The following is a 19,583-nucleotide window of genomic DNA, read 5'->3' on the forward strand; positions in this document are numbered from 1 at the left end:
CATTGGGCAGACCGACAGGATGCTCTCAATTGTGCATCTGTAATAGTTTGTGAGGGTTTTAGGGGCCAAGCAGAATTTCTTCAGCCTCCTGAGGTTGAGGAGGCGCTGTTGCGCCTTCTTCACCACCCTGTCTGTGTGGGTGGACCATTTCATATTGCCAGTGATACGTACGCAGAGGAACGCAGAGGCTTTCCACCTTCTCCACTGCGGTCCCGTCGATGTGGATAGGGGCGTGCTCCCTCTGCTGTTTCCTGAAGTCCACGATCAGCTCCTTCGTATTGTTGACGTTGAGGGCCGTTTTCCTGGAACTACTCCACCACCACTCATGAGTTCTGTTAAGTGTTTGTTTTGACTGGTTGTAAGGAAATAAAAAGCTGTAAAAACAACCCAACATGTTTCTGATAAGATTTCAGTTCGTCTTGGATGCATATGTTCTGTGGTTGATATACTATTTTATGATGCTGATAAAGATAGCACTTCTACAGACTGTATCTAACTGAGCGTTCGGATTCTCTCAAGCGGCTGAAAGAAAAAAATAATATTTCTCCACTCCTACTTTCATGTCAAAATGTTGCCCACATTTGGTGTATCATTTTAGGCTACTGCAAGAAATGATTCATTCTGCAGTAGTTAATAAATATTAAGGCTATGTGAGCGGTTATAAACCTGCAGTGGGTGTCCAGATTTCAGTTTCCAGTATCTGATCAGTAGGTTACACTTCCCTTGAACTTCCCTATTTGAAGTCCCCTTCTTGTGACTGTAGAATTGGTATAGCGCCTCACAATCACCACACAACATAGCCAGCATAGCTATCATCCTCTTCTACCACTTCACCAAATTGTTTCCAAACATTACTTTTCTGGCCCTCCCTTCTCTTTCAACTTTCCATTTCACAGTTTCTCTTATTGAATTAAACTCCGACAATGTCTTTTTTACCTCTGTGGATTGACCTGAACTTTTTCTGCCCGTTCTCAAAAGCATTTAAAATCAAATAAAATGCTATTGGTAACATACATATGGTTAGCAATGTTAATGCGAGTGTAGCAAAATGCTTGTGCTTCTAGTTCCGACCGTGCAGTAATATCGAACAAGTAATATAACAATTTCACAATAACTACCTTATACACACACAAGTGTAAAGGAATGATTAAGAATATGTACATATAAATATATGGATGAGCGATGGCCGAACGGCATAGGCAAGATGCAGTAGATGGTATAGAGTACAGTATATACATATGAGATGAGTAATGTAGGGTATGTAAACATTATATAAAGTGGCATTGTTAAAATGACTAGTAAAACATTTATTACATCCAATTATTAATTATTAAAGTGGATAGAGATTGAGTCTGTATGTTGGCAGCAACCACTCAATGTTAGTGATGGCTGTCTAACAGTCTGATGGCCTTGAGATAGAAGCTGTTTTTCAGTCTCTCGGTCCCTGCTTTGATGCACCTGTACTGACTGACCTCGCCTTCTGGATGATAGCGGGGTGAACAGGCAGTGGCTCGGGTGGTTGTTATCCTTGATTATCTTTTTGGCCTTCATGTGACATCAGGTGGTGTAGGTGTCCTGGAGGGCAGGTAGTTTACCCCTGGTGATGCGTTGTGCAGACCTCACTACCTTCTGGAGAGCCTTAGGGTTGTGGGCGGAGCAGTTGCCGTACCAGGTGGTTATACAGCCCGACAGGGTGCTCTCGATTGTGCATTTGTAAAAGTTTGAGAGTGTTTTTGGTGACAAGCCACATTTCTTCAGCCTCCTGAGGTTGAAGAGGAGCTGTTACGCCTTCTTCACCACGCTTTCTGTGTGGGTGGACCATTTCAGTTTGTCCGTGATGTGTACGCTGAGGAACTTAAAATCTTTCCACCCTCTCCACTACTGTCCCATCGATGAGGATAGGGGGGTGCTCCCTCTGCTGTTTCCTGAAGTCCACGATCATCTCCTTGTTTTGTTGACTTTGAGTGTGAGGTTATTTTCCTGACACCACACTCTGAGGGCCCTCACCTCCTCCCTGGAGGCCATCTTGTCATTGTTGGTAATCAAGCCTACCACTGTAGTGTCGTCTGCAAACTTGATGATTGAGTTGGAGGCGTACATGGCCACGCAGTCATGGGTGAACAGGGAGTACAGGAGAGGGCTGAGAACACACCCTTGTGGGGCCCCAGTGTTGAGGATCAGCGGGGTGGAGATGTTGTTTCCTACCCTCACCACCTGGGGGGCGGCCCGTCAGAAAGTCCAGGAACCAGTTGCACAGGGCGGGGTCGAGACCCAGGGTCTCGAGCTTAATGATGAGTTCGGAGGGTACTATGGTATTGAATGCTGAGCTGTAATCGATGAACAGCATTCTCACATAGGTATTCCTCTTGTCCAGATGGGTTAGGGCAGTGTGCAGTGTGATTGCGATTGCGTCATTTGTGGACCTATTGGGGCAGTAAGCAAATTGGAGTGGGTCTAGGGTGGAGGTAATATGATCCTTGACTAATCTCTCAAAGCACTTTCATGATGACGGAAGTGAGTGCTACGTGACGATCGTTTTTAGCGCAGTTACCTTAGCTTTCTTGGGAACAGGAACAATGGTGGCCCTCTTGAAGCATGTGGGAATCTGCAGACTGGGATAGGGATTGATTGAATATGTCCGAAAACACACCAGCCAGCTGGTCTGCGCATGCCCTGAGGACGCAGCTAGGGATGCCGTCTGGTCCGGCAGCCTTGCGAGGGTTAACACGTTTAAATGTTTTACTCACGTTGGCTGAAGTGATGGAGAGCCCGCAGATTTTGGTAGCGGGCCGTGTCGGTGGCACTATATTGTCCTCAAAGCGAGCAAAGAAGTCGTTTAGTTTGTCTGGGAGCAAGACATTGGGGTTCGCGACGGGGCTGGTTTTCTTTTTGTAGTCCGTGATTGACTGTAGACCCTGCCACATACCTCTCGTGTGCGACTCTAATTTCTTTATACTGACTCTTAGCTTGTTTGATTGCCTTGCGGAGGGAATAGCTACACTGTTTGTATTTGGTCAAGTTTCTGGTCGCCTTGTTTTAAAGTACTGGTTTGCGCTTTCAGTTTTGCACGAATGCTGCCATCAATCCACGGTTTCTGGTTGGGGAAGGTTTTAATATTCACCGTGGGTACCACATCACTGATGCACTTGCTAATAAACTCGCTCACCGAATCAGCGTATCAATGTTATTGTCCGATGCCATCCGGAACACATCCCAGTCCACGTGTTCGGGAAAACCTTGAAGCGTGCAATCAGATTGGTCAGACCAGCGTTGAACAGACCTGAGCATGGGCGCTTCCTGTTTTAGTTTCTGTCTATAGGCTGGGAGCAACAAAATGGAGTCGTGGTCAGATTTGCCGAAAGTAGGGCGAGGGAGGGCTTTGTATGTGTCGCGGAAATTAGAGTAGCAATGATCTAGGAGTTTTACCAGCCCGGGTCGCGTATTTGATATGCTGATAAAATTTAGGGAGCCTTGTTTTCAAATGAGCCTCGTTAAAATCCCCAGCTACAATAAATGCATCCTCAGGATATGTGATTTCCAGTTTCTTCAGGGACATCGAGGTGTCTGCTTGTGGGGTGGGGGGTATACACGGCTGTGAGTATAATCTAAGAGAATTATCTTGGTAGATAATGCGGTCGGCATCTACTCGCAAAGAATTCTAGGTCAGGTGAACAAAAGGACTTGAGTTCCTGTATGTTGTTATGATCACACCACAAATTGTTAATCATAAGGCATACACCCCCGCCCTTCTTCTTACCAGAGAGATGCTTGTTTCTGTCGGCGCAATGTGTGAAGAAACCGGGTGGCTGTACAGATTCGTATCCCGAGTGAGCCATGTTTGCGTGAAACAAAGAATGTTAGAATCTCTGATGTCTCTCTGGCAGGCAACCCTTGCTCAAATTTCGTCCTCCTTGTTGTCAAGAGACTGGACATTGGTGAGTAATATTGTAAGGGGTGCGTACTGGCAGCAGAGAAGTCAGGTGCAGGAGAGCAAAAACTGTGGTACAACGAAGCAGTTCAATAAATAAACCCACCGGAATCAGAACAAACAATCAATGGGTACAAAACCCGTCGCACACCAGATAAACGTGCACATGCACTTAAAATAAACAATTCCGGACAAGGACATGGGGGGAACAGAGGGTTAAATACACAACATGTAATGATGGAATTGAAACCAGGTGTGTGGGAAGACAAGACAAAACAAATGGAAAATGAAAAGTGGATCGATGACGGCTAGAAGACCGGCGACGCCGACCACCAAACAAGGAGAGGAACCAACTTCGGCGGAAGTCGTGACCGTACCCCACATACCGTAAATGGCCCCACATACCGCTGACCCAGCTTTTAGCAGGGCAGGCGGAGGGGCAAGTTTCGGGTAGAGAGCCAGACCCGGTCCCCCGGTGCGAGCACCGACAGGTGTGACCAAGGCCGTTGTGGAACGGGTTTGGGGTGTAGCTTCCCTCTGGCCAGGTGCCTAGGAGCCTTACACTGGGTGCACACCGAGCAGGAGGAAACATAAACCCTCACGTCCTTAGCCAAGGTAGGCCACCAGTACCTCCCGCTCAAACAGCGCACTGTCCGACCGATCCCAGGATGACCAGAGGAGGGTGACGTGTGGGCCCAAAAGATTAACCGGTCAAGGACAGCAGACGGGGACGTACAGATGCCCAGCGGGACACTGGACGGAAACGGGCTCTGCACGTAACGCATGCTCAATGTCTGCGTCCAGCTCCCACACTACCGGCGCCACCAGGCAGGAGGCTGGGAGTGGGATCCATGGGTCACTCCTCTGTGTCATAGCGCCGGGACAATGCGTCTGCCTTCACGTTCTGGGAGCCTGGTCTGTAGGAAAGAGTGAACACAAAACGGGTGAAAAACATGGTCCACCTTGCCTGGCGAGGGATCAGTCTCCTCGCTGCCCGGATGTACACCAGATTGCGGTGGTCAGTCCAGATGAGAAAACGGTGTTTAGCCCCCTCAAGCCAGTCTCCACGCCTTCAGAGCCTTTACGACAGCCAACAGCTCCCGGTCCCCTATATCATAGTTACACTCCACCGGGCTGAGCTTCTTCAAGAAGAAGGTACAGGGGTGGAGCTTCGGTGGCGTACCCGAGCGCTGAGACAGCACGGCTCCTATCCCAGCCTCGGACGCATCCACCTCTACTATGAACGCCAAAGAGGGATCCGGATGGGCCAGCACGGGAGCCGAGGTAAACGGAGTCCTCAGGTGATCAAAAGCCCTGTCCGCCTCAGCCGACGACTGCAAACTCACCGGGCCCCCCTTCAGCAGTGACGTAATGGGAGCCGCTACCTGACCAAAACCTTCAGGTAGGGTTTGGCGAACCCAAGAAACCGCTGCACCTCCTTTACCGTGGTGGGGAGTTGGCCAATTACACACGGCTACAATGCAGTCACTCTGAATCTCCACCCCCGAGATGGAAATGCGGTACTCTAGGAAGGAGACGGACTGCTGGAAGAACAGGCACTTCTCAGAAGACAAGACAAAACAAAACAAATGGAAAATGAAAAGTGGATCGATGATGGCTAGAAGACCGGCGACGCTGACCGCCGCCCGAACAAGGAGAGAAACCAACTTCGGCGGAAGTCGTGACAGTATAATCGGGAGCGGTGGGCGATGTGCCCGTCTACGGAGCCTGACCAGAAGACCACTCCGTCTGCAGCACCGTTGTTTTGGGTCGCCTACTGGGATCTGATCCATTGTCCTGGGTGGTGGTCCAAACCACTTTGGGAAAGTCATATTCCTTTCCTAAGAACGCGAAGCGAGGCGTCCATCTCTGTCGGCGCCAAACTGAGAATGGTGATTGGCGGGGGACCTGCCCAGGGACTGAGTTTGAAAATTAGCCGGCTGGCTAAAACCGGCAATTTTACTGAAACGTTGATTAATGCACTGTCCCTGTAAAAATAAACTCAAACTCAAAATGATGTATTTAAGGAATTGTTCTCTTTTATTCAACCCACCCGACCTTCAACCACACAATATTTAATGACCCTAAACCTGCGCACACTGCGGATATAACTGTGGGACTGCGGGTTATGAGTCAACCCGCGCATCACTAGTGCACGGGTTCTTCACGCTGCCACAACATGGTAGCTACTGGACCAAAACAATGTTGAAGTTTAGCGTTGCACTTCAACACTTCTGGTTGTTGCGGAAATTGACACACTACAACAGTTTACTTTGTACATCAATGCCATCTTGCTTAGTCTACGTTTAAACCTAACATACAGTATGACCTGTCCCATCACCTTTTTGCATTACAGCCCCACAGTGGCAAGAAGTGACATCCCCAAAAACACAAACTATTCAACACATACATGGCTCCTAGCCTGCCATGCATAGGCTACTTTCTGGCCCTAACACTAAATAATATAAAAACAAAATAGGAATGGTTTTATAAAGCTTTAACTAAATGGATCTGAAAACTAACTGAAACTAAAAAAACATCTTAAAACGCATATAAATAAAAACAAAACTATAATAACGTTGGTGTGAATAAGAGACAATGAGTATGTGTGTATTTAGGGGGCTATACTGGGTGTTTATGTAATAGTCAAGGGTGTTCATGATGTGTGTGTGTATTAGTAGTGGGTCTACATGTAACATGCCTACTTGCTGTCATGCCAGACAGACAGCCCTAACTGTCATTTGAATATAGGACTGGAGGACTGGAGCTAGCAGCATTAGGATTAGGCCTAGCTCTGTGAGAGAGAGAGATAAAGGGAGAACGAGAGAGGGGGGAGAAAGAAGAGGCCTTGTCTCCTTTGTCCCTCACACATGGTGGCTCCCTCTCTTCCCTCGCCAAAACCCAACGTCTTTGTCCTTCAGGCGGAGGCAGCACCACCCCCCCACCCTCTACCCAGCCACCCCCCCTCTCCTTCCTCTTCCATCCCTCCCCATCTACTAAAGACATCTCCTGGGGTCTGAAACACTGCGCCGGGGGAGAGGAGGAGAGAGGAGGAAGAGGGCAGAAGAGGACTGACTGCACAGGATCAGCTTTGATAGAAACAATTCCCAGCTGTAATCACGGGCATCTACATCTGCTATAATGTCAGCTTTTCCCTCATAGCTCATCTGACTAGAACAACCAACAATCTGATCTAGGATCAGTTTATCTAGGAGTGGGATCCTAATCAGTGCTAGGGTAAACAATATTGAACCATAACTATCATCATCTAAAATACTGATCCAAAGCCTGTGCTAGGAGACAATAACTGCAGTCAATGTTCAGCAAGGTGAATCTAGAGGAAGAACAGGCCAGTCCAGTAAGACCTGATTCAAGACGAAACCATTAGCTTAGACACAAAAGCGTTCAGCGGAAGTGAAAGTGCTGAGGCCTTGTTCTTTATATGGCTCAACTGAAGAGTTATGAGAGAAGTTGTTGTTGTTTTCGCAAGTCTTCAATCCTCATCGGTTAAGAACAGGAGATAATTTTTTGAAAATGGCCAATTGCCACACACCACGACGCCGGCCCGTTGTCATGCTGACCACAAGGGTCAGGTGAGGTGGATGAGGGACTAGTTATAATGGCAGCAAGGCATCAACTGTACTTCGCAGTACTTAAATGGGCTATTTCCGAATTTTGCTTTCCCTCTTTCGCAGAATTGTTCTAGCAGAGGAACCAATCATATATAATAATGACATTCATGGAGGGACTTAACTCAAAACAATGCCCCCCATCTCATCTACACCCCCCCTACCCTACCCCCGCCCGAATGGGAACAAGTACCACCCAAGTAAGCAAGGCCTCTCCTCTGGGTTGCTAGGCAACTGAAAATAAGTGTGAGAGGAGTGTGGCCATCCTTGAGCGAGAGAGAAAGAAAGGAGGAGCGGGATAAAGAAAATCAATTTATTTTACTAGTCAGTTAAGTCAGTTAAGAACAAATTCTTATTTTCAATGACGGCCTAGGAACAATGGCTTAACTGCCTGTTCAGGGGCAGAACAACAGATTGTACCTTGTCAGCTCGGGGATTTGAACTTGCAACCTTCCGGTTAATAGTCCAACGCTCTAACCACTAGGCTACCCTGCTGACCCCATAATTCTATGGGCTGAACTTTCCAGAAGCAGCTACATAGGAGAAGCAAGAGAGGATGAAAAATGTGCAAAGAAAGTGGTCAATTGAACTGTATTATTGCAAGAACAAAGATTCCAACTTCACTTGCCGTGGATGTTCAATTGTGCAAAACAAGTGCCCTTTATTTTAATTTTTTTAAATGTAAGCTTCATTAGTAAGTGTCTTACTTTACTTGAGCATTCACTTTCATTTTACACGAGGCGAACAAAGCATTTAGAGCAGTTGGACAATAACTAATAGGCCTGGGTACCCTATAGAAAGGAACAATGTGTTGTGTAGGTTAGATACGTGTAGACGAGTGTCTATTCATAAGCGCTTGAATGAGTGCAAATGTTAGCGTGCCTGTGTGTGTGTATGTGTGTGAGACATAATCGGATGTTTCCCATCCAGTATGCAGACTAGACGACAACGTATGACAGCATTTATTTTTTCTTGCTTTCGTTTTCCTTTCAGGCTCGAGCAGAAGAACGAGGCGCCCACAAAGGAAGGTCAGCAATGCTTTGATTACCTACATGGGGTCACCATTCAAATGCAGCGTTCAGATAACTGAGTCAGTGCTACTGAGGATCTGATGCTACTGACACCTAGTGGCCACAGGGAAAATGGCAGCTTATTTTCATCAGAAGGGAAGGCTTCTCAGTGTTAGTGGTTTAAAGTCTTATCGGACTCGTCGCAGGTATTTAGCAGACCTTTTCCACTCTGAGGCCCTGGGGTTCTCTCGTTTGGGAAAATGTTGGTCCTCCCTCCTGGGTGACCCCGAAACCGATAAAGTGGAGTGTGAAGGCAAACGGAAGACAGTCCTCCCATCCTAGATAGTCTCCTTTTGGCAAGGAAGCACAAGTGTATCCTACCACAGAGTTTTGATATGTGCCACACCCCCTTTTAATCAGCTGTTGTATTGTCGGAGGAGAAAATGCACACATTTAAAATCAATATGCTACTTATCTTTTGATCTATAAAATGTTTTGCACAACTTCATTTTGAGCACTTTATACGTTTATCTTGGGATCCACCACTGTACACGTCATTTGCTAATGACGTCCGAGTGAGAAGGACCAGGGCAGATCATGTCGACTGACAGAAGGGGTAAATGGAGTCCCTAGAGAAAGCAAGTACAAGATGCGTGTCAGGGAAGGAGAGGCAGTATTATCATAAGGAGACGTGTACTTGGAAAAGGGAGGAGGAATGGAGGTGAAAATGGAGGGAGAAGAGGGTGAGCTTGAGTTGGATAAAAATGGTGAGAAAAAGGGAGATGGTTTGTCAAATAAGAATGTTAGAAAGTGGAAGCAGAGGGAGCTGAAGACAGGAGGAGAAATGGAAGTGAATGAGGATGAAGGATCGGAGGTGGTAGGTGCAGTAAAGTTATCGGAGACTGAGGTATGCACCGAGGATCAGGATGAAGAAGAGGCTGTGACAGTAGGAGTGAAGATTATGGGAAAAAGTGGACTCTTGCCTTTTGGCTGATCCATTTGTGGTTTCTCGGTGGGTGAAAAAAAAAAGAGTTGTGTCATGTGGAATCGGTGAGGGTAAATAGAGCTGCAAAATCTGGACAGCTACAAATCAGCCGGGCTAGACAATCTGGACCCGCTCTCCCTAAAATTATCGGCCAAAATTGTTGCAACCCCTATTAATAGCTGGTTCAACCTCTCTTCCGTATCATCTGAGATAGACTGCATCCAATTTGCTGAGTTGAGTGTTGGAGGCTATCACATTGCCATCCGTTTTGTCACCAAAACCCCATATACTACCCACCACTGCGACCTGTATGCTCTCGTTGGCTGGCCCTCGCTTCATATCCGTCACCAAACCCACTGGCTCCAGGTCATCTATAAGTCTTTGCTAAGTAAAGCCCTGCCTTATCTTAGCTCACTGGTCACCATAGCAGCACCCACCTGTTGCACGTGCTCCAGCAGGTATATTTCACTGGTCACCCCCAAAGTCAATTCCTCCTTTGGCCGCCTTTCCTTCCAGTTCTCTGCTGCCAATGACTGGAACGAACTGCAAAAATCACTGAAGCTGGAGACCCATATCTCCCTCACTAGCTTTAAGCACCAGCTGTCAGAGCAGCTCACAAATCACTGCACATAGCCAATCTGTAAATAGCCCATCCAACTACCTCATCACCATATTGTTATTAATTTATTTTGCTCCTTTGCACACCAGTACCGCTACTTACACACTCATCTTCCGCACATCTGTTACCCCAGTGTTTAATTTGTCATACTGTAATAATTTCACCACTATGGCCTATTTATTGCCTCTTTAAAAAATCAGACAATATGATTTTCTGGATTTTATTTTCTCATGTTGTCTGTCATAGTTGAAGTGAAACCTATGATGAAAATTATAGGCCTCTCTATTCTTTTTAAGTGGGAGAACTTGCACAATTGGTGGCTGACTAAATACTTTTTTGCCCCACTGTATATAAAGGTCCCACAGTTGACAGTGCATGTCAGAGCAAAATCCAGGCCCATGAGGTCGAAGGAATTGTCCGTAGAGCTCCAAGATAGGATTGTGTCGAGGCACAGATCTGGGGAAGGGTACCAAAACATGTCTGCAGCATTGAAGGTCCCCTAGAACACAGTAGCATCCATCATTCTTAAACGGAAGAAGTTTGGAACCACCAAGACTCTTCCTAGTGCTGGCTGCCAATCCAAACTGAGCAATCAGGGGAGAAGGGCCTTGGTCAGGGAGGTGACCAAGAACCCGATGGTCACTCTGACAGAGCTCCAGAGTTCCTCTGTGGAGATGGGAGAACCTTCCAGAAGGCCAACCATCTCTGCGGCACTCCACCATATCAGGCCTTTATGGTAGAGTGGCCAAACAGAAGTCACTCCTCAGTAAAAGGCACATGACAGCCCAGTTGGAGTTTGCCAAAAGGCACCTAAAGGACTCTCAGACTATAAGAAACAAGATTCTCTGGTCTGATGAAACCAAGATTGAACTATTTGGACTGAATGCCAAGCGCTAGTTCGGGAGGAAACCTGGCACCCTCTCTACGGTGAAGCATGGTGGCAGCATTATGCTATGGGGATGTTTTTCAGCGGCAGGGACTGGGAGACTAGTCAGGATCGAGGGAAAGATGAACGGAGCAAAGCACAGAGATCCTTGATGAAAACCTAGTCCAGAGCGCTCGGGACAGACTGGGGCGAAGGTTCACCTTCAAAATAGGACAATGATCCTAAGCACTGTCGTGTCTGACTATCATTAAATGTGAAGACAGAATGACAAAATAACTGTATTTATTATTACGCGATTAAATTAATCATGTAAACTTTAACTAGGAAGTCGGGGCACCATGGGAAAATGTTTAGAGTCTATTTCCCGAATCGACTCTCCAAATATGTTCATATCTTATCGAGAACAGTCGTGTCAATGTATTATTACCTCATCAGTTGTCATTACTGAACGTCGCAAACCCTTGGATATCTGCATGAACCCTAGTTTCCATAACGAATCAGCGATACACAAATTGGCTTAAATAAATAATTAACTAACTAAACAAAATCACAGAAATAAACAAACAATATAATTATTGGCTACTAACACAATGTATTGATAAGTCCCTACTGCGCTAAACCGTAATGACGTCTTGGTAGACAATGGAAAGGGGGTGGGGACAGATAAAAAGCGGGAAAGGCTAAATGGATTCACTAAACAGAGTTGATAATTATATTCATTGAAATGCTAATCCTTTGCACATGAACGGCCACTCATTTGAACATAAATGCAATGTATATATTTATGCCCGTATGCCGTTGTCGTCTTCTCTGTTGGAATCGCCGGTCTGTCTGCTGGAGAGTCAGTTCATCATAGAGTCTTTCCCCAGAAATCACACTGTCTTTCGTAGTTGTTGCTTTCTCAGCGGCTCTGGATAGTGTCTGTTGTAATGGATCCGTCAGGCGTACAGATGGTCGTTACATAGAATATATGCTTCCACGGTTGTCGGTATTCTCGTACTAGACTTATGTCATTTCGAAACCAAAATAGAACTTTTTGGTAAAAACTCAACTCGTCGTGTTTGGAGGACAAAGAATGCTGAGTTGCATCCAAAGAACACCATACCTACTGTGAAGCATGGGGGTGGAAACATCATGCTTTGGGGCTTTTTTTCTGCAAAGGGACCAGGACGACTGATCCGTGTAAAGGAAAGAATGAATGGGGCCATGTATCATGAGATTTTGAGTGAAAACCTACTTCCATCAGCAAGGGCATTGAAGATGAAACGTCGCTGGGTCTTTCAGCATGACAATGATCCCAAACACACCGCCCGGGCAACGAAGGAGTGGCTTCGTAAGAAGCATTTCAAGTGGCCTAGCCAGTCTCCAGAATTCAACCCCATAGAAAATCTTTGGAGGGAGTTGAAAGTCCGTGTTGCCCAGCAACAGCCCCAAAACATCACTGCTCTAGAGTAGATATGCATGGAGGAATGGGCCAAAATACCAGCAACAGTGTGTGAAAACCTTGTGAAGACTTACAGAAAACGTTTGACCTCTGTCATTGCCAACAAAGGGTACATAACAAAGTATTGAGATACACTTTTGTTATTGACCAAATACTTATTTTCCACCACCAAATAAATTCATTAAAAATCCTACAATATGATTTTCTGGATTTTTTAAATATATAATAAGTGGGAGAACTTAATATATTTTTAAGTGGGAGAACTTGCACAATTGGTGACTGACTAAATACTTTTTTCCCCCACTGTAAATGTTGAACAGCTAAGGGCAAAGATTCCCGGTGTATGTGATGCTCGTCGTTTGATGCGACGAAGACAAGATGGTGAGTGGGGAAACAGAAGAGTCATTGTCTGTTCTTTTGAGTTTTGAAGTAGAGTCTTTGCCTGACAAAGTGAAGTTAGGATATATAAGTTATCCTGTACGAGCGTATGTGCCGAATACATTAAGACGCTACAGGTGCTAAGCTTATGGGCATGTGGCAGCAGTGTGTAGGCGGTAGGGTCCAAGGTGTGACAAATGTGCAGAAGGGCACGAGACAAAGGAATGTGTAGTATTGGGGAAAGTTGTGGAATGTGTTAATTGTAGGGGTGCCCTTGGAGCTGGGGATCAGAAATGTCCCATGCAAGAGAGGCAGGTGGGGTTTCCAGGGTTAGAGCAGAAGTTGTCATATGTTGAGGCAGTTTAGAAAGTAGAGGAAGATGGGTTAAGGGGGAGGAGTGGGGAGAGTAGTAGAGATATACCAGTACAGAGGGATAGGCCAAAAAGTGAAATAAGTTTCAGTAAGATTGGATTTTTAGCATTTATATCAATGGTTATCAATTGTACTGCAGGGATGGATCGGAAGTCTCAGAAAATTGAGGTTGTGGTGGCAGCTGCACCATTTGGGTGTGTGAGACTTGACAGCAGAAGAGTTACAGGAAGTGTTAAGTGGTGATGTCCCATCCTTTCAGGGTGTCCCCCTGTCGCCCATTTTAAACATTTATTGGAGGATTTTTATTTTTGTATTGCTTGTAACTGTTTCGGGTAATGCAAATTCTTGTGCTGTTAGGGGAATAACCTGTCTGTAAATGTAATCTGTTGCTGTATTTTTGTGCAATCTGTGATCGTTTTGTTTGTCTTGTGTAGTTCCTTAATCATTGTACCTAAACTGTATGTGTAAACATGTATACGCAGGACCCAGCTGTAAAAGAGACCTTGGATTCAGTCTGTGTTCCTTGTTGAAATAAAAGGTATTATAATAATAAAAATAATAATAATGGCATGAGGTAGAAATATATACATTTAATTATTGGTGTAGGGGGGGTGTTCATTTTTTTTAATAATTTGAAATGAATGAGTATAGTGTTAGATGGTAGGGTATTTATTTAGTAAATTTTTCTCTTTCAAGTATAAGGGAGTTGTACTCCAGTCTAGTAGCTTGCAGTAATGCTTCAAATTGGGATGCCAACCGCCGTTAAACCTCAGAAGAAGTGAGCAGGACCATCATTTCAAGCAAGCAGATTTCCATCCACATTCACTCTCCTCGCTGATTTTGACCTTTCGCCTAAATTGGAATGCATTGGCTGTACAGTAACACGCTATAAAATGACGTCAGACCTCAGGTTCTGCACTTCACAACTTTTGCATATTTTTTTGTTGTCTGAGTGAAGGAAATTCTGTAACTGAAGAGGACTTAAAGTATTTTGAAAGATGATACGTTGAGGATTATAATAAATACCACTGATGTCATAAAAGCAAGCCAAAAACCCCTGTCGAGTTCAAATGTGTACTTCACATTTCCATATCATAAAACTCATGTCATGTAGCCTACAGTGTCAACGTTTATGATCACTATGTTTGTACAGTTACAACATTGCGTCATACACGGACGGTGTTGTTCTGAACAGAATGAGCCTGTTTGTCTATTGTGAAGAAAATTTGCCACAGAACATGCACCTGAATGCACATGACTCTATGCACACCAGAATTAAGATCTGTTTCTCTGAATTGCCTTGTGAAAGCCTAACACGGCAAGTTAACATTTTATAACTTAACTAGTCATGTTGGCAATAGAACAAGCTTTCAAATGATGCCCACCTGACCCAGATTGCGATTTTTAATGGTCGGTTTTTGGATTGTGTAAACCACAACAGTAATTGTGTGATGGCAAGGATGCAGGGTTGTGTTCAAAACAACTACAATTGTGCTTGCTCTAGTTCCTCATAGTTGAAGATGCTTTTATTAGTCATAAAAGTGCATTGAAATTACTGAGAAACAGTGTGGCCACTTGGAGACACCAGTTAGTTCTCTCCCTCAACCTTGTCATTTCTTTGTCTTATGTTGGACCTACCCCACATTTTCCAGGAATATTCTTATCATGTTACTGAATGTATCCAGAGTATTTTCAGATCTTGTTTTCTACAAAATGCATCAAAAAGCACAATAAATATAAAATGCACATAAAATCAACAGTTTCATGTTTGGACTCTTGTGTCACGTGAACTTGTGTCCTCAACTTTGTTTGGTCTAATAATGCCCCCATAATCTCCAAACTGTTCCCTTTCAATTTCTACCATGCTTATGCATATGATTTTCTTTTTCATATTTATTCTGTAAGATACATTTCATATTAGCCCTATCCATATACAGCAATTCCCACAAGTGTAAAGGGTTGCTCTCATAGGTAAAAGGACTTGCTAGTTTCCACTACATCGCAGAAATTTGTTCACCAAGTCCTCTGAGGTTCAGTTGTTATTAGCGAGAAGTTGATGTGGAAAGGAAACATAACGATTGAGACAGCACACAAATTAGAGAAATGTCTGAGGAACCTGTGGTGTGGGGGCTGTGCTTTGGCAAAGTGGGTGGGGTTATATCCTGCCTGTTTGGCCGTGTCCGGGGGTATCATCGGATGGGGCCACAGTGTCTCCTGACCCCTCCTGTCTTAGCCTCCAGTATTTATGCTGCAGTAGTTTGTGTCGGGGGGCTAGGGTCAGTCTGTTATATCTGGAGTACTTCTCCTGTCTTATCCGGTGTCCTGTGTGAATTTAAGTATGCTCTCTCTAATTCTCTCTTTCTCTCGGAGGACCTGGGCTAGGACCATGCCTCAGGACTAGCTGGCATGATGACTCCTTGCTGTCCCCCAGTCCACCTGGCCGTGCTGCTGCTCCAGTTTCAATGGTTCTGCCTGCGGCTGTGGAACCCTGACCTGTTCACAGGATGTGCTACCTGTCCCAGACCTGCTGTTTTCAACTCTCTAGAGTAGAGGTCGACAGATTAATCGAAATGGCTGATTAATTAGGGCCGATTTCAAGTTTTCATAACAATCGGAAATCGGTATTTTTGGACACTGATTAAAAAAAATAATAATTACACCTTTATTTAATCTTTATTTAACTAGGCAAGTCAGTTAATAACACATTCTTATTTTCGGCAAGGGTTAACTGCCTTGTTCAGGGGCAGAACGACAGATTTTTACCTTGTCAACTCGGGGATTCAATCTTGCAACCTTACAGTTAACTAGTCCAACGCTCTAACCACCTGCCTCTCAATGCACTCCACGAGGAGCCTGCCTGTTACGCGAATGCAGTAAGAAGCCAAGGTAAGTTGCTAGCTAGCATTAAACTTATCTTATAAAATCAATCAATCAATCATAATCACTAGTTAAACTAGTAATATCTTCAACCATGTGTAGTTATCTAGTGTCCTGTGTTGCATATAATCGATGCGGTACGCATTCGCGGAAAAAGGACTGTCGATGCTCCAACGTGTACCTAACCATAAACCATATTTTTAAACCTGCATATTTAGTTAATATTGCCTGCTAACATGAATTTATTTTAACTTGGTAAATTGTGTCACTTCTCTTGCAACAGAGTCAAGGAAAATGCAGCAGTTTGGGCCGCCTGGCTCGTTGCGAACTATGTGAAGACTATTTCTTCCTAACATAGACAGCCAACTTCGCCAAACGGGGGATGATTTAACAAAAGCGCATTTGCGAAAAAAGCACAATCGTTGCACGACTGTACCTAACCATAAACATCAATGCCTTTCTTAAAATCAATACACAGAAGTATATATTTTTAAACCTGCATAATTAGCTAAAGGAAATCCAAATTAGCAGGCAATATTAACCAGGTGAAATTGTGTCACATCTCTTGTGTTCTTTGCACGCAGAGTCAGGGTATATGCAACAGTTTGGGCCGCCTGGCTCGTTGCGAACTAATTTGCCAGAATTTTACGTAATTATGACATAACATTGAAGGTTGTACAATGTAACAGCAATATTTAGACTTAGGAATGCCAACCGTTAGATAAAATACGGAACGGTTCCGTATTTCACTGAAATAATAAACGTTTTGTTTTCGAAATGATAGTTTCCGGATTCTACCATATTAATGACCAAAAGCTCGTATTTCTGTGTGTTATGTTATAATTAAGTCTATGATTTGATATAGCAGTCTGACTGAGCGATGGTAGGCAGTAAGCATTCATTCAAACAGCACTTTCATGCGTTTTGCCAGCAGCTCTTCGCTGTGCTTCAAGCATTGAGCTGTTTATGACTTCAAGCCTATCAACTCCCGAGATGAGGCTGATGTAACCGATGTGAAATGGCTAGCTAGTTAGCGGGGTGCGTGCTCATAGCGTTTCAAACGTCACTCGCTCTGAGCCTTGGAGTGGTTGTTCCCCTTGCTCTGCATGGGTAACGCTGCTTCGAGGGTGGCTGTTGTCAATGTGTTCCTGGTTCGAGCCCAGGTAGCGGCGAGGAGAGGGACGGAAGCTATACTGTTACACTGGCAATACTAAAGTGCCTATAAGAACATCCAATAGTCAAAGGTAATACAAATGGTATAGAGAGAAATAGTCCTATAAATAGTCGTATAAATACCTAAAACTTCTTACCTTGGAATATTGAAGTCTCATGTTAAAAGGAACTACCACCAAGTTCTCATGTTTATTTTTTTTAATTTTACCCCCTTTTCGTGGTATCCAATTGATAGTAGTTACTATCTTGTCTCATCGCTACAACTCCTGTACGGGCTCGGGAGAGACAAAGGTCGATAGCCACGCGTCCTCCGAAACACAACCCAACCAAGCTGCACTGCTTCTTAACACAGTGCGCATCCAACCCGGAAGCCAGCCGCACCAATGTGTTGGAGGAAACACTGTGCACTGCGCCTGGCGCCCGCCACAGGAGTCACTAGTGCGCGATGAGACATGGATATCCCTACCGGCCAAACCCTCCCTAACCCGGACGACGCTTGGCCAATTGTGAGTCACCCCACGGACCTCCCGGTCGCGGCCGGCTGTGACAGAGGCTGGGCGCGAACCCAGAGTCTCTGTGTCATAGACCACTGCGCCACCCCAGAGGTCCAAACATTAGCTTTCTTACATGGCACATATTGCACTTTTACTTTCTTCTCCAACACTTTGTTTTTGCATTATTTAAACCAAATTGAACATGTTTCATTATTTATTTGAGGCTAAATGTATTTTTATTGATGTATTATATTAAGTTCAAATAAGTGTTCACTCAGGATTGTTGTAATTGTCAGTATTACAAATAAATTAATCACCCAAAAATATATACAGTGGGGAGAACAAGTATTTGATACACTGCCGATTTTGCAGGTTGTCCTACTTACAAAGCATGTAGAGGTCTGTCATTTTTATCATAGGTACACTTCAACTGTGAGAGACGGAATCTAAAACAAAAATCCAGAAAATCCCATTGTATGATTTTTAAGTAATTAATTAGCATTTTATTGCATGACATAAGTATTTGATCACCTACCAACCAGTAAGAAATCCAGCTCTCACAGACCTGTTTCTTTAAGAAGCCCTCCTGTTCTCTACTCATTACCTGTATTAACTGCACCTGTTTGAACTCGTTATCTGTGTAAAAGACACCTGTCCACACACTCAATCAAACAGACTCCAACCTCTCCACAATGGCCAAGACCAGAGAGTTGTGTAAGGACATCAGGGATAAAATTGTAGACCTGCACAAGGCTGGGATGGGCTACAGGACAATAGGCAAGCAGCTTGGTGAGAAGGCAACAACTGTTGGCGCAATTATTAGAAAATGGAAGAAGTTCAAGATGACGGTCAATCACCCTCGGTCTGGGGCTCCATGCAAGATCTCACCTCGTGGGGCATCAATGATCATGAGGAAGGTGGGGGATCAGCCCAGAACAACACGGTAGGACCTGGTCAATGACCCGAAGAGAGCTGGGACCACAGTCTCAAAGAAAACCATTAGTAACACACTACGCCGTCATGGATTAAAATCCTGCAGCGCACGCAAGGTCCACCTGCTCAAGCCAGCGCATGTCCAGGCCCGTCTGAAGTTTGCCAATGACCATCTGGATGATCCAGAGGAGGAATGGGAGAAGGTCATGTGGTCTGATGAGACAAAAATAGAGCTTTTTGGTCTAAACTCCACTCGCCGTGTTTGGAGGAAGAAGAAGGATGAGTACAACCCCAAGAACACCATCCCAACCGTGAAGCATGGAGGTGGAAACATTCTTTGGGGATGCTTTTCTGCAAAGGGGACAGGACGACTGCATCGTATTGAGGGGAGGATGGATGGGGCCATGTATCGCGAGATCTTGGCAAACAACCTCCTTTCCTCAGTAAGAGCATTGAAGATGGGTCATGGCTGGGTCTTCCAGCATGACAACGACCCGAAACACACAGCCAGGGCAACTAAGGTGTGGCTCCGTAAGAAGCATCTCAAGGTCCTGGAGTGGCCTAGCCAGTCTCCAGACCTGAACCCAATAGAAAATCTTTGGAGGGAGCTGAAAGTCTGAATTGCCCAGCGACAGCCCCGAAACCTGAAGGATCTGGAGAAGGTCAGTATGGAGGAGTGGGCCAAAATCCCTGCTGCAGTGTGTGCAAACCTGGTCAAGAACTACAGGAAACGTATGATCTCTGTAATTGCAAACAAAGGTTGCTGTATCAAATATTAAGTTCTGCTTTTCTGATGTATCAAATACTTATGTCATGCAATAAAATGCAAATGAATTACTTAAAAATCATACAATG

At 44.9% G+C, this 19,583-nt stretch overlaps 1 protein-coding gene across 2 annotated transcripts in view; it reads right to left on the reverse strand.

Annotated features, from left to right (window-relative positions):
- LOC139375080 (suppressor of tumorigenicity 7 protein homolog) overlaps window positions 1–19,583 on the reverse strand; it is a 134,451-nt gene that overhangs the window by 101,957 nt on the left and 12,911 nt on the right. The window lies entirely within an intron of this gene.

Source organism: Oncorhynchus clarkii, chromosome 2 (genome assembly GCF_045791955.1).
Source record: "Oncorhynchus clarkii lewisi isolate Uvic-CL-2024 chromosome 2, UVic_Ocla_1.0, whole genome shotgun sequence".
Lineage (NCBI taxonomy): Eukaryota > Metazoa > Chordata > Actinopteri > Salmoniformes > Salmonidae > Oncorhynchus > Oncorhynchus clarkii.